This window comes from Sturnira hondurensis, unplaced genomic scaffold (genome assembly GCF_014824575.4).
Source record: "Sturnira hondurensis isolate 20B ecotype Veracruz unplaced genomic scaffold, ASM1482457v3 Scaffold0007578, whole genome shotgun sequence".
Classification (NCBI taxonomy): domain Eukaryota; kingdom Metazoa; phylum Chordata; class Mammalia; order Chiroptera; family Phyllostomidae; genus Sturnira; species Sturnira hondurensis.
In genome coordinates, this window is record NW_028080209.1 from 1,478,199 (window position 1) to 1,493,140 (window position 14,942).

The 14,942-nt window shown below is 41.9% G+C and overlaps 1 pseudogene; it reads left to right on the forward strand.

Moving 5' to 3' along the window:
- Nucleotides 1–1,780: 1,780 nt before the first annotated feature.
- On the forward strand, nt 1,781–4,527 carry LOC118991545 (glyceraldehyde-3-phosphate dehydrogenase-like; annotated as a pseudogene).
- The last annotated feature ends 10,415 nt before the right edge of the window (nt 4,528–14,942 follow it).

Below are 14,942 nucleotides of genomic sequence, written 5' to 3' on the forward strand. Positions count from 1 at the left end.
CTTCAAATATCTTAGTGACCCTGTGACCTCTACGTAGAGAGATATTTGAGGCAGGACAGTAAGAAGCTAGGAAAATCCCTCGGCAAGTGGACTACAGAAACTGAGACAGACAGCTGAGCAGACCGGCCAGACCCAGAAGGTCACCTGCTGGAGTTAACATCTAGGCCTCAGTTGTATTTCAGCTCCAAGCCCAGAAAAGCAGCAACACCAGGTGGGAGACGCCAGGACCAGCTGCAATGACTAACGACCCCCCTGAAGGGACACACCTGGAGAACTGATGAATATTCTGCTGAAACCCTCTCCTGGGACCCCCTGAGATTCCCGCCTGCAGGAGAGAGAGAAAACCCTCAAGGTAAAGGACCCAGCCTGCGTTCTCCTTGCCCCTGCCACCCTCCTCCCTCCCTCCCAGCATGCCTGTGCCTTCCCCTTCCCCCCTTTCTTTCCCAACAGGGACACATCTCCTAAACTCTAAGGGTCCCCAGGGACTTGCAGCCAGGGGAGTAATGGGCAGCATTGGCTAGTCCCGGGCTAACCCCCCTAAACCTTTTCCCCCAAAACCCCTTTTTCTCTGACTTCCCAGTGGGCTAAGGCAGCCCTGCTTCAGCTCCTTTCTTTCCAATGGCATTTCAGCAGAACCAAAGCTGCCCAGCCCGGCTCTCCTGTTGTTCCTTCTGTGCCAAGCCCCTTCTTGTTCCACTGCCCCCAGCTTTAATAAACGTACCCTCATAGTCACCTGGACTCCCATTGTGAAATCTTTCCTGTACGAAGTCAAGGCCCCACACACTACCGGCCAGCCCTAGGCGGATGCGCTCAGGGCCAGGACCCTGTCTGGTAACACACTGAGCTCCGCTGGAAAGCAGGTTGCTGTCATCGAGGCCATACGGCTGCTTCTCATGGTTTCTGCATGGGTACAACAGAAAGGGCATGTTGACTTGCCACGTATCCTGATCAGAAAGTTAGAAAATATCCTTGATAAATGTATCATTACCCCTAACTGTGTCTGAGCTTATCTCCTGTCCCACCAAAAGATGATCTCTAAGTAGGGCGGTGATGCAGGGTTCTCTTGGTTAAGAAGTCCTGTGTAAAAGGAAACCTTTTGTACAAGCACCCCCAGAGGCATCTCTGGGTCCCAGCTCCCACAGAAGGTCTGACATTAAGAGCTGCCTTTAAGTATGATCTTCAATTCATGTTCCCATCTCAAATATGGAATCCTGGAGATAAAAAATTTGATCATGTTTAGGCTATAAAACTGCCCCAAAGCAACAGGGGCACAGTGTTCTGTCTGATCTTCACAGCAGCACCCATGGCAAACATGAAACAGCCATTAACCCGAAAGGCAATTTTGTTGCCACTAATCTGTAGCACCTTCCCCCAAACAGGAGCCGGAGCCACCCCAGTATCCTGAAGAACCTGCTATAAGATACTCCACAGCATGTCAACCACCGTTTGCTAGAAGGTGCAGAATCATGCTATAGCAGCCACGGTGGCCATGAGTGGGCAGCAGGTCATTGTCCCGCTGCTAAACATTGAACCTATGCACGGCCTGCCAGCCAGATGCTACTGGCAGGTACCAAAGATTTGAACGCTTCGTGAGTGCAGACGCCGCTGCTTATCTCTTCTGAAAATCGCTTCCAGAACCGGTGAAACACCAACTCACCTGTTCAAGAAGCTCAAAATATCCCAAGCAGTGTAAATAAAAAAGAAAACACTGGATATTCCCTAGTGAAACAACAGAACATGTAAGATAAAGAGAATATATTAAGCAGCCAGAGGGGTTAAAATGCAGATTACCTTCAAAATTCGAACTCGAGACCAGCTGCTGGCTTCCAGCAGTGATGACAGAAACCGGAAACAGTGCCTTGCTCTCCCGGTGCCCAGTGAAAAGAACGGTTTGCCTGCAGTTTTATACTCAGTGACTAGATCTTTCAAGAACGAGGACAACATTTTTAGATGAATCAAAATCATAATCATTCACCAGCAGCTGATTTTAGAAGAAAATTCTAAAAGACATACAGGAGGCAGAAGAGAAGTAGCTCCAGATAGAAAGTCTGGGATGAAATGAGAAGTGAACAGAGAGCGGTAAAAATCCTCGGGCTCCTCTAAACCACATCCCTTGTGAAACAATCCTGAGATTATCCTGTGGAATGTTAAAGTAATATATAATTAAATACCCCAAAAGAATAATATAACTTTGAGAGAGTGTAAGGTGTTAAATCATTCTAAGATCTGTATGTAATCCAAGAGTTGGGTAAAGATTTAGAAATCAGTTCACAAATAGACGTCTTTCCTCTTCTTTGCCAGTGATACGTTAAGGATATCAGCTAACAACTTGGTTAGATTAATTCCCTTTCCTTAAGAAAAGAGATTTCTTTTTCAGAATTCATGTCATTTACTAATTAATGTGACAGGCAGCACTGCAGAAACCTGAAGTTGCCTGTTTCAGGAGCTGGGTTTTACTGATGACAGGCAGGGCCCTGAGCCCTGTGACTGACTCTGCACCACAGCCACACCTGCGATGATGACAGAGGAGTCACCCTGGAGCCCGGGAAACCTGGGTGTTTCTGAAAGTGTCGTCTTGTTTTGCCTTCCAAGTGCCCTTCCCTTCCCCCAGCTTCTGGGGAGTTTCAGAAAGTCGGGTTCTGGACTTGGCAATAGGAAATAAGAGAAACAAGCTGAGACATACTGTGCCTGACACTCCAGAGGCCGCTGGGAACATTTAGTCAGGGAGGTAATAAAAAAGTGTAGGGTACAGGGCTCGAAAGAGTCTGGTGAGAGGATATTTTATTGGAAAATAAATCTTTTATACAGCATAGAATGAAAGACAATGGAGTAAAATGAGAAAGTAGCACAATTATTCCTAGGTTTTAAAAATATGTTTTGTTTGTATTTTGAGAGAGGCAAGCTAAAGATTTAAATTCTTTTGAAACCACTTCTGGCTGCAGGAAGAGGCTATGAGAGTGTGGGCGTCAGAGCTGAAAGGGTATTCTCTCCAACGATCAGCCGCACTTCCCTCTGGAAAAGCAGATTAGCAGCTGCAGGGCGGCATCTGTGTCCTACACCACACATCCCCGAGATGCTGAAGTTATTGCAATGGGTAGGTATCATTGTACTTTTATGACTGAACCACCATTAACAGATCTATATAGAAAGAATTAGGGAAGAAATATTAATAAATATAATAGAACCCAAGATAATAGAATTACTGTGCACACCTTACCTTTAGTTCTAAAATTTCTGGGGACCAAGAAAATTGGAAAATATGATGGATTATGAACTTTCTCTTATCACTCAAGGAAAGCATATTTGTTCTTTAAGAGGTACTTCTATACATCCAGTTAAAATTTCATGAGTCTAGGCTCTCCACTCCTGACGTTTGACAGACAGCCACATCTTCCTGCACAGTGCCAGCCTCAACCCTGAGACACGCTGCTGAAGGTCAGAGTGAATGGATTTGGCTGTATTGGGCGCCTGGTCACCAGGGCTGCTTTTTACTCTGGCAAAGTGGATGTTTGGCATTGTTAGTCCATGCCATTATTACCACCCAGGAGGTCAGTGACCCCTTCATTGACCTCAACTACACGGTCTACATGTTCCAGTATGATTCTCCTCATGGCAAGTTCAAAGACAGAGTCAAGGCTGAGAATGGGAAGCCATTCTATTGGAATGGCTTCTATTGGAAGCCATTCCATTGATGACAATCAATGGAAGTCCGTCTCCATCTGCCAGGAGCAAGATCCTGCCAACATCAAGTGGGGTGATGCTGGTGCTGAATATGCTGTGGAGCCCACTGATGTCTTCACCACGGAGAAGGCTTGGGCTCACTTGAAGGGTGGAGCCAAGAGGGTCATCATCTCTGCCCCTTCCGCGGATGCCCCCGTGTTTGCGATGGGTGTGAACCATGACAAGTATGACAACTCCATGAAGATCGTCAGCAATGCCTCCTTCACCACCAACTTCTTGGCTCCCTGGCCAAGGCCATCCATGACAACTTTGGCATCATGGAGGGACTCATGACCACAGTTCACGCCATCACTATCACCCAGAAGACCAAGGATGGCCCCTCTGGCAAGCTGTGGCCTGCTGGCCGAGGGACTGCCCAGAACGTCATCCCTGCTTCCACTGACACTGCCAAGGCTGTGGGCAAGATCATTCCTGAGCTGAACGGGAAGCTCACTGGCATAGCCTTCTGTGTCCCCACCCACAATGTGTCAGTTGTAGATCTGACCTGCCATCTGGAGAAAGCTGCCAAATACAGTGACATTGAGAAGGTAGTGAAGTAGGTGTCAGAGGGCCCCCTCAAGGGCATCCTGTGCTATACTGAGGACCAGGTGGTCTCCTGCGACTTTAACAGTGACACCCACTCCTACACCTTCGGTGCTGGGGCTTTGCATTGCCCTCGGTGACCACTTTGTCGAGCTCATTTCCTGGTATGACAATGAATTTGGCTACAACAAGAGGGAGGTGGACCTCATGGTCCAGATGGCCTCCAAGGAGTAAGACCCCCCTGGACCACCAGCCCCAGCAACAGAGAAGGCCCTCAGCTGCTGGGAAGTCCTTACCCCAAATCAGTCCCCCAACACATTGAGAATCTCCTGGCCTCCAGTTTCCATCCTAGACCCCTGAGGAGGGGAGGGGCTTAAGGAGTCCTGCTTTGTCATATACCATCAATAAAGTTTCCTGTACCCCCCCAAAATTTCATGAGTCTATATTATAGTCAAACAAATAATACACAATTGTTGAAGAGCCACACATCTATTTTCTAGAATAGAAACACTTAGAAATGGCTATGTCTATTATTAACCTTTGATGAAAAGACCACCATGTGAAATGAAAATGTAACTTAATGAAGATTTGACTGAGTGCTCTATTTATTAAGCCTGAGATAAAGAGATGATTTCCTTGTACAATAATAAAACTTATTAAATATATTAAATGAATCTAAACAATTTTTTTAATCAGGAAAAAGGAAATGCAACTAACACATCCTATCAAATTGGGTCTGGCCCTTAACTTCTCTGTTCTATTATGAGATTCTGCGCTCTCCAGAGAAAGCCTGCTCTCTTGCAAACAGAGCTTTTGATGAAGCCAGGGCCGAACTTGATACATTAAGTGAAAAGTCATACAAAGAAGCATGATAATAATGCAATTACTGAGAGACAACTTGACATTGTGGACACTGGGTGCCCAAGGATGAAGCTGAAGCAGAGGAGAAGAAAATTAACTGGCCTTCCAACTTTTGTCTGCTTCATTCTAAAATTTAGACAGTACACCACTTGTCATTCTTGCTGTCCCACAAGAAGTTTTCTGTTTATGATTTATGACAGGTTTATGTTACTTCTATTTGAATTTCTTTATTTCCTTTGTGGTTTTTATGTTTAATATTAGGGGAGTAGAGCCAGTTGACAATTAGGGAGTTACATTTTCATCTTGAGGTGGCCGGTATGGGGATGTGGGATTCCTATATGGTTATAAATGTTTGACATAGCATTTTCTGGTGCACTGTGGCTTCACAGGGGCCAGTGTTAAAATCGCCCCCATGTCTAAGCAAAGAACACTGCCTACCTCTTGGCTTGTCCTGGTGGGGAACAGAAGGGCTAATCGGTTTCAGTTACAGGTGCAGATGCTGTGGGTACTTAAAAAGGTCGTGGTAGAAACGGCTGCAGACAGTGCACATCCAACCGCGCATGCATCTTCGGCGCTCAGGCGCACTGCGCAGGCATTCACGCAGCTGCCAGGAGTGTTCCTTCCATTGTGGCCTTTTTACTCCGCATAAGGGCAGAAACGGCTCACATCCCACTCTTTGTAAAGGTGCCTGCTGTCTAGTTTCACTGTTTTTGCTACACTCATTTTATTTGTATTCAAGTGTTTTAGGCAACCTAAGAACAAATGTACAAGTGGAGATGCCGTGAAATGAATTGACAGCCATCACATCATGTATATCAAGCACAGCAGTAAAACCAAAAGGAAAACGCGTGTATTTAACTTCTTAGGGTTTTTTGTTTGTTTGTTTTGCTTTTGTGATTTTGTTTGGATACTTGCCTAACATGCACGTGCTGTGAAAATAGTTAACAGGGAAATGACTTGAGATGATGGCGAGCTTTGTTTAGTGTCTTATGAAATTTTCAGGAACCATTTAAGCATAGTTGTTAGGAACACTTTTATTAAGTTCATGGAATGGGATAAAAGTTCTATGAATGGACTTTCAACTATTTTTCTACAGCTTGAACCCATGTCAATTCATTTTTTGGTTCTGAAACTTCTGTAAAGGGAATTGTACATTTTTTGGAAATTTATTCCTTATTCCCTCTTGACAGCTAATGGGCTTTTACCAAGTTTAAATGCAAAGTTTACCGGAAGGATCCAACCCGGAGTAGCTGGCAGCGCTGCTCATCTGCTCCCAGACAGACACAGAGTGGAGAGCGAGTGAAAGCGTCTGTGAGTGAGCATGTGCACAGGAGAGCTTCAGGAGAGGGGAGGAGCGCGCAGAGACCCGCCAGCCTGCTGGGCACCCCGGGGGCGATGGCCTGGGCTTTCTAGGCAGACCGTTACCAGTGCCCAGCCCAGCACTGCTGGCAGCACAGAGTCGGGGCAGCTGTAGATCAGCCCAGGACCTGTGAGCTACCAGGGCGGTGAGAGAAGACCTGGGAGATTCAGGCTCCAGAAACAGCACAGTGGGAGCAGGCCTGCCCGAGGCTGAAGATCCCTGTGGGGAGTGGGGTCAGCATGCCGCTGCCACTGCCCTGTGTAATAATATAGCTACGGGGCTCTTCCCAATGCCATCCGGAAAAGATTCAGAGAGAAACTTTATCTAAAACTGCCGGAGGCCCTGAAAGGAGGTGGCCAGCCCTGAATGTGAGAGACTGTGTTTTGGGGGAAGGGGGGGGGCCTGTGGAGAAAGGCTCCCCGGAGACTGATGCTACAACGTGCAGGCCACACAGAAACTCCCTTAGAAGGGGACCTGAAAGGAGACTGGAGGCTCGGCAGGCCTGGGCGCATGGGCAGGGTGCAGTGGCTTTACTAACCAAAAACTCAGAGGCAGAAATACACTGAAAGAATGAGAGGACCCAACCCAGCACAGCTCCCGAGCAGAGGGCAGCTCAGAGTGAATCCGAGCTGAACCTCCTGTGAGAGAGTGGCCGGCTTGGGTCTGGCAAGGCAGGAGCTGAATGCCTGGGATTGGCTGCAGTCAGCCAGAGTGTCTCACAGACTCTATGTTGCCCTACCTGCGGGAATACGGGCTTGGTGGATTGTGAGATCAGGCTCAGGAGCTTCCTGCTGTATACAGGGGAAAGAAGAAAATGCGTTGGCAGGGCCCCTTGTAGACGTTATGTACTACACTGTTCCTCTGGACTGATTTACCAAACCCAGCAGAGCAGAGAAAATAGAGACAGGTGCAACAAGGCACCTTTTTCTCTTCTGCAAAGCTGTTTAACATTCATGTCATATCCTTCAAGTATGGGCATAATATGGGGCCAGGTTTTACAATATAGTTTATTTCATATCTCATATATTGCTCTTCCTTTCTCTTACTCCATACTACCCCCTTCCTCCCTCTTCATATTTTTGTTTTAAATTCTATTTCTCTCTTGCTGTGACTTGTTTCTATTCTGCACTCTTACTCTTGCTCCTCGCTCCAGCCTCTGCAAAGCCATTTGTGATGGTCATGAGTGATCTCACATTTCTTCTCGGGTTCTTAAAGTGCCCTTATTCTCTCCCCACCTTTGTCAGTCTTTGCTCATGGGTTGTGGAGAAGATGGTTGTTGTTACACTTCTTCAATCATATTTCTACATAGTGACTCTTTGCATTTCAAACCTCAAATTTCACTGTTCCCCTCTCCTACTCCATTTTGCTTCCTCCTGCCATTTCCTTTTTCCGTTTTACATGTTAATCTTTCCCTGTCTTAGCTGGATTTTCATCCCATACTCTTAGAATCCCTTCTGTCTCTATCCTCTCAAAATAACTTCTCTTTCTTCCAGACATCTCTTAAGCTCTTTCTTCTTTCCTTTTGCCTTCTTATTCCCATCCCACCTATATAAATCTTAGGTCATTTGTTGTTGATATTTCTGTGCTTTTTCTGCAATTAGGTTCATATTTTATATATATTTGTGGTGGTTGTCTCTTCTCTCTGTGTGTGTGTGTGTGTGTGTGTGTGTGTATATATATATATATATATATATATATATTCTTTAAATTTTGGTTTCAGCCTAATATTATATGCTTCTCCTTCTTATTCCATTCTACCTTCCCTCCTCCCTTTTTTAGTTACAAAGTAAATTTTTTTTGCTTTCCCACTTCATCTTGTCTCTATTTTCTACTTTTATTATTGCCCTTCCCTCTAACCTCTCAAAATCTCTTTTCTTTCCATCATCTCATATTCTTTTTTTCCTTCTTATAATAGTCCTAATTTCTTTACACCTTTATAAATATTGACTCATTTGCTGTTGATAGTGTAATTGTGGGTGGGGGTTATTTTTGCAGATATGGGTCTGTTTCCTGGGCTGTTTGGGTTTTGTTCTGGCAGCACCTGCACAACAGCATAGAAGATATGGTGGGTGGAGTGACCCTCAGTCAGCCAGCTGGAGGGAAGGACCCCCAAAGAACAACTCAACAAGAACCCAAACCCAATTACATCCAGAGAGCCAACACAAATGGCATAAAGGGCATCCCAAGAGCACCAAGGTCAGGAGATCAAGGAGACTGCACCATTGAATCTCACAGTGGTAGGAATCTCCTATGGTAGGAGACCACACCACAAAGTCAGGTAGTCAAAGTAGATCAATCTAATACACAGAAACAAACAAGAAGAGTCACCTAAAATGGGGAGAAAAAGAAACAACACCCAATTAAAAGGAAAGGAGAAATGCCCAGAAAGATTGCTAAACCAAATTGAGGCAACCAAACTATCTGACGTCAAGTTCAAAATAAGGGTTATAAGGATGCTCAAGGAGCTCATTGAGAACTTCAAAGAACTCCAGGGATAATTCGAGGAATTTACTGAGAACTACACTGGGATGCAAAAGGACATAGAAACTATCAATTAGAGCCAGGAGGAAATGTAAAATATAATATCTGAAATGAAGAACACAGTAGAAGGAATTAAAAGCAGGTTAGATGAAACAGAGGATTGAATTAGCAAGCTGGAGGACAAGGTAGAAAAAAATTCCCAGACAGCAATAAAACAAACAAACAAACAAAAGACTAAAAAAGAATGAAGAGAGTTTAAGGGAGCTGCTGCAGGACAACATGAAACACAATAATATCCATATAATAGGGATACCAGAAGAAAAAGAAGAAGAGCAAGGGATAGAAAACCTGTTTGAAAAAGTAATGACAGAAAACTTCCCTAACTTGAGAGAAAAAGTCACACAAGTCAAGGAAGTTCAGAAGGTCCCAATCAAGATGAACTCAAAGAGGCCCACTTCAAGACACATTGTAATTAAAAGGCAAAATTTAAAGACAAAGAGAGAATCTTAGGAGCAGCAAGGGAGAAATAAGAAGTAACATACAAGGGAGCCCCTATAAGACTAGCAGCTGACTTCTCAACAGAAATGCTCCAAGCCAGAAGTGATTGGAAATGAATATTCCAAGTAATGAAAACCAAGGGCCTGCAACTGAGACTATTTTATCCAGCAAGGCTATCAATTAAAATGGAAGGCCAAATAAGGAGCTTCCAAGACAAAAAGAAGTCTAAAAGAATACACCTCCACCAAACCAGCTCTGGAAGAGATACTAAATCAGCTCTGGATTGTGACTTACTCAATACTTTTGTTGTTGTTGTTGAAGAGCCTAGATAAGTTTCTTTACTTAAAGCAGTTTAAGTAAAGAAAGAAAAAGAGTGAGAGAGAGAGAGAGGAACACAGGTACAAAGGAAGTAAAATGGCAATGAATAAGTACTTAATAATAATAACCTTAAGTGTAAATAGGTTAGATGCACCATTTAAAAGATATAGGGTAGCTGAATGGATAAGAAAACATGATCCACATATATGTTGTCTATAAGAAACCCACCTCAGACCAAAAGACCTACACAGACTGACAGTGAAGGATTAGAAAAAATATTCCAAGCCAATGGACAGGGAAAAAAGGTTGGGGGTAGCAATGCTTATATCAGACAAAATAGACTTCAAAACAAAGGCCATAAAAAGAAACAAAGAGGGACACTTCATAATACTGAAGGGTAGAATCCATCAAGAAGACAAAAACATTATAAACATATGCACCCAACATAGGAGCACCCAAATACATAAGGAAAATCTTGGAGGACTTCATAAAAGATATAGACAGCAAGACACTTATAGGAGGGAATTTTAATGCCACGATGTCAACAATGGATAGATCTTTCAAACAAAGAATCAACAAGGCTATTAAGGCAACACTCTAGAGCTATCTAGAGCAACACTCTAGATCAAATAGACCTAACTGATATATATATAGAACATTTCACCCCAAAGAAAGAAAATATACATTCTTTTAAAATGCAAATGGTACATTTTCCATTTAGATAGACTACATGATAGGACACAAAACAAGCCTCAACAAATTCAAGAAAATTGGAAGCATTTTCTAATATCAAGCATTTTTTAGGATCACAATGACTTGAAACTAGAAGCCAGCTTCAAGGAAAAAATTCAAAAACAGTCAAACTCATGGTGACTGAATAACATATTATTAAACAATGAATAGGTTAACAGTGAGATCAAGGAAGAAATCAAAAGTTTCTGGAAACAAATGAAAATGAACTCACAACACCCTAAGACTTACAGGAAACAGAGAAGGCAACCCCAAGAGGGAAGTTTTTAGCAATACATGCCTAACTAAAAAAAGAAAAATTTTAAATAAACAACCTAACCCTACATCTACAATAACTGGAAGAGGAACAATGAAGTGCAGAGGGAGTAGAAGGAAGGAAATAATCAAGATCAGAGCAGAATTAAATGACATAGAGACTAAAAGAACAATTCAAAGAATCAATTAATCCAGTAGCTGATTCTTTAAAAAGATAAACAAAATTGAAAAATGTTTAACCAGACTCATCAAGAAAAAAAGAGAGAGGATGCAAATAAATAAAATCAGAAACAAAAGAGAAGAAATTGCAATCAATACTGTGTAAATACAAAGGATTGTAAGAAATCACTATGAAGAACTATATGTCGAGAGATTTGAAAACCTGGGCAAAATGGACACATTTCTAGAATCATATCATCCAAAACTGAATCAAGAAGAAGCAGAAGCCTGAATAGACATATAACAGCTAGTAAAATTGAAGCAGTAATAAAAAACTCCCAGCACACAAAAGCCCTGGACCCAATGGCTTTACAGGAGAATTTTACCAAACATTTAGGAGGAGCTAATCACCACCCTTCTCAAACTAGTCCAAAAAATTCAAGAACACAGAAGACTCCTAAACTCTTTTTATTAGGCCTGTATCATCCTAATTCCAAAGCCAGATAAAGACACAATGAAAAAGAAAGCTACAGGCCAATATTGCTGATGAACATAGATATTAAAATCTTCAACAAAATATTGGCAAGCTGGATCCAGCAATACATTAAGAAGATCATACACCATGATTAAGTAGGATTCATCTCAGTTAATCTCACAAGGGATGCAAGGATGGTACAATATTTGCAAGTCAATAAATGCAATACATCACATAAACAAAACGAAAGACAAAAATCACATGATTGTATGAATAGATGCTGAAAAAGCACTTGGTAAAGTACAACACCGGTTTATCATAAAAAAACACTCAGCAAAGTGAGAGAAAGGAAGCATACCTCAAAATAATAAAGGCTATATTCAAGAAACCTACAGCCAACATCATACTCGATGGGCAAAAACTAAAAATTTTCACCTAAGATCAGGAACAAAACAAGGTTGTCCACTTTCACCACTTCTATTCAACACAGTATTGGAAGTTCTAGCCACTGCAATCAGACAAGAAAAAGAAATAAAAGGTGTCCAAATTGGAAAGGAGGAAATAAAACTGCCATTATTTGCAGATGACATGATAGTGTACGTAGAAAACCCTATAGCTGTTGCTAGTGCTGGTCCTGAGGCCATTTAGCAAGAGGTACAGGGGCTGGGCACCCACTGAGGCCAGCTGTTGCTTGTTTGAAAGGATTTAGGAAGTTGTGAAGCTTGAGCCAAGACCAACTATCCACAGGGAAAAGCTACTGTTAACAGCTGTAAGGTGGGTGGAGATCTCAGGGGATCTCCAGGTCAGGAAAAACAGTGTCAGCCAGATTAATGGAGTCTCAAATATGGCACACACCTGTCTGATCTGTGGCTGTGTCCACCCTCCATCTGGGAGAAAGCTGTCTCGCAGCACTCACCTTGATGGCAGCCACTTAAGTTCTGCCCTGTATGCTGCTGGAGCCTTTCAAGCTACTACCCCAGTGCTGGAGCTCAGAGAGAGTGTCTGATAAGTCTGTGTGTGGGTTCTTTAAGAAGAACTGCTTGAGGCTCCAGAAGTTTCATCCATGGACTCAATCCCTTCTGGTTTCTGTAGCCAGAAGTTATGGGGACTTATTTTTCTGGAGCTGGTATCCTGGGCTGGGGGGCTTGGTGTGGGGCTGGGACTCCTCACTCCTGAGATATACCTCCCGAATTTTTATCTACCACATATATATGGTAGACCAGCCCATTCCACATCTCTGCCCCTCCTACTAGTCTGGATGGATGTGGTTTCTTTAATTCCAAAGTTGTCAGAATTCCATTCTCTTCAATTTCTGCTAGTTCTGAGCGATGGTTGTTCTATAATTTAGATGTAATCTTGATTGTTGTGTGATGAGGCAAGTCATGTTTCCCTAGGCTGCCGCCTTCAGTATATGGCATTTTCTAACTTCAGAAGCCTGAATGTTCTTGATCCATCATGACATTTGGGTAGCATTAATTAAGTTTTGTGCTTCCAAATCACTTGTTTTTAAGAATTTCTTGATACGCTTATACGCTTACCTTCAACTTTGATCCTTCATTCTTTCAGTTTGTCAGGTGCAGAGGATTACCTTTTGTAGCCTCTGTCCCGTCACCAACCATTCCTACTTGGTGGCATGTACTTGGAAGAAAGGCTGCGTGACCTTTCTGGCTTCCTTTGCTTGCATCCCACAAACTCTCTCCCTCACCCTATTTACTGCAGCAAATCTCTTCTTAGCTGCTGAGATTGTATTATCTCCCTGTAAACTCTACCTATCCTGAAAGGTCTGTCATTGGCTGCCTTTAAAATCCTTCCTCTTCTCTTTTTTAAATGATGGGGCTAAGTTATATCCAAAGTCCACCCTACAGATGGTTTCCTCAGTACCCTTGCAAAAACACCAAGCAAAAATACCATTTTAAAAGAGGTGTATTCTTTTCTTTTGGAATATAAACTTCTCCAGAGTGGGGACAATGTTTTCTTGTATGTTGTTGTGCCTAATACACTGCAGATGCTCAATAAATATTGATGACGGGAAGCTGTGAGTCTTGACTGGGGTGAGAAACCAAAATCTCAAATATTGTTTTGTGGCTTGTTTTATTTTACCCTCAGATTAATTGGGAAATATCAGCCCTTCGGGACAATTGTCCCAAATATTACATTCAAATAAAAGTGCAGTGGAGGCCTGGGGTGGTTCTTTTCAAGGAGAAAGGACCTTATACATTTGGGACAACATCATAAGGCATCTTAATTCAGAGCTCTTTTTTAAAATTGATTTCTCCTGACCCCCAGGTCAAGGACATGATATAATCCATAGCTGAGGAGAATTAAGCGAGACTGAGGAGATAGAGCTCACTGAAGAAATTCTATGTAAAATCTGAAGCTTGTGACATTTGCCTATTTATGTATGTCAGTCATTTACTAAACTAGTTTGATTCTGAAATAGATTGTGATAATACTTTGTTAAAAATAAACAATATGTTGCCTGTGTATTGTTACAAAATTTAATGTGATATGAAGTAAAGCCACTCAAAATATATAATTTTAAAACATAACTATTACTGAGTTTCATGTCTAAGGTTACTTAAAGGTGAAATAAATTCCTAATTAATACAGTATGTGAAACTTGATTACATTTTTAAATATCTAGAAGAGAATGGGAAAACAAAAGCAACATACCTCTATTTCTGTATATGTGACAGTATTTTTCCTTCAATTGTATATTACATTTCAGTGTTATATTTATTATTTTAATAATTACAGCCATAGAGTTAAATATAGTAAACTGTATAGCCTTTTATCATAGTGGATAAAACCAATTAAATGTTGTTTTAAGTTAAAAAAAAGGAGAGAAAATCAGTAAGAAAGTTTTAAAAATAAATATAGTAAAAAAGATAAGGAATGTTGCGCGTGACAAAAAATACAGATGGTAGAACTCGAAAATTAAAAGAATAAGAAAGCACGCCCTAGCCAAGGGGCTCGGTTGGTTCGAGTGTTGTCCCATACGCCAAAATGTTGTGTGTTCCAGTCCCAGTCAGGGCACATATCTGGGTTGCAGGTTTGATCCCTGCTTGGGACGCAGCCAATCGATGTTTCTCTCTCTGTCTCCTTCTTCCCCACTCTCTCTGAAAATCAATATACATATCCTTGGGTGAGGATAAATAACTAAATAAATAAATGCAGTAGATTAAAATTTAGCCATATATACAAAAAATAGTATCTTTTTAAAAAAAACTATAAGAATAAGAATAAGAGTGACATAAAAAAGGAAGCATAAAAATACAGAAACAGTAAAATATCAAATTTATTCAAAACAATAAATGTGGCAAAAGTGACAAGGTATGTTAAAAGCCTACAACATCCTCATAATAATATTGTTAAAATAATATTGTTATAGTAGTCATGAAACTTATTGATTTAAACAAAATTCTGTCAAAATATACCAAAAACCCTGAGTGTTTGGAAATACTTGATAGGTGGATTGTGGCTTACTCAATACTTTTGTTGTTGTTGTTTAAGAGCCTAGAT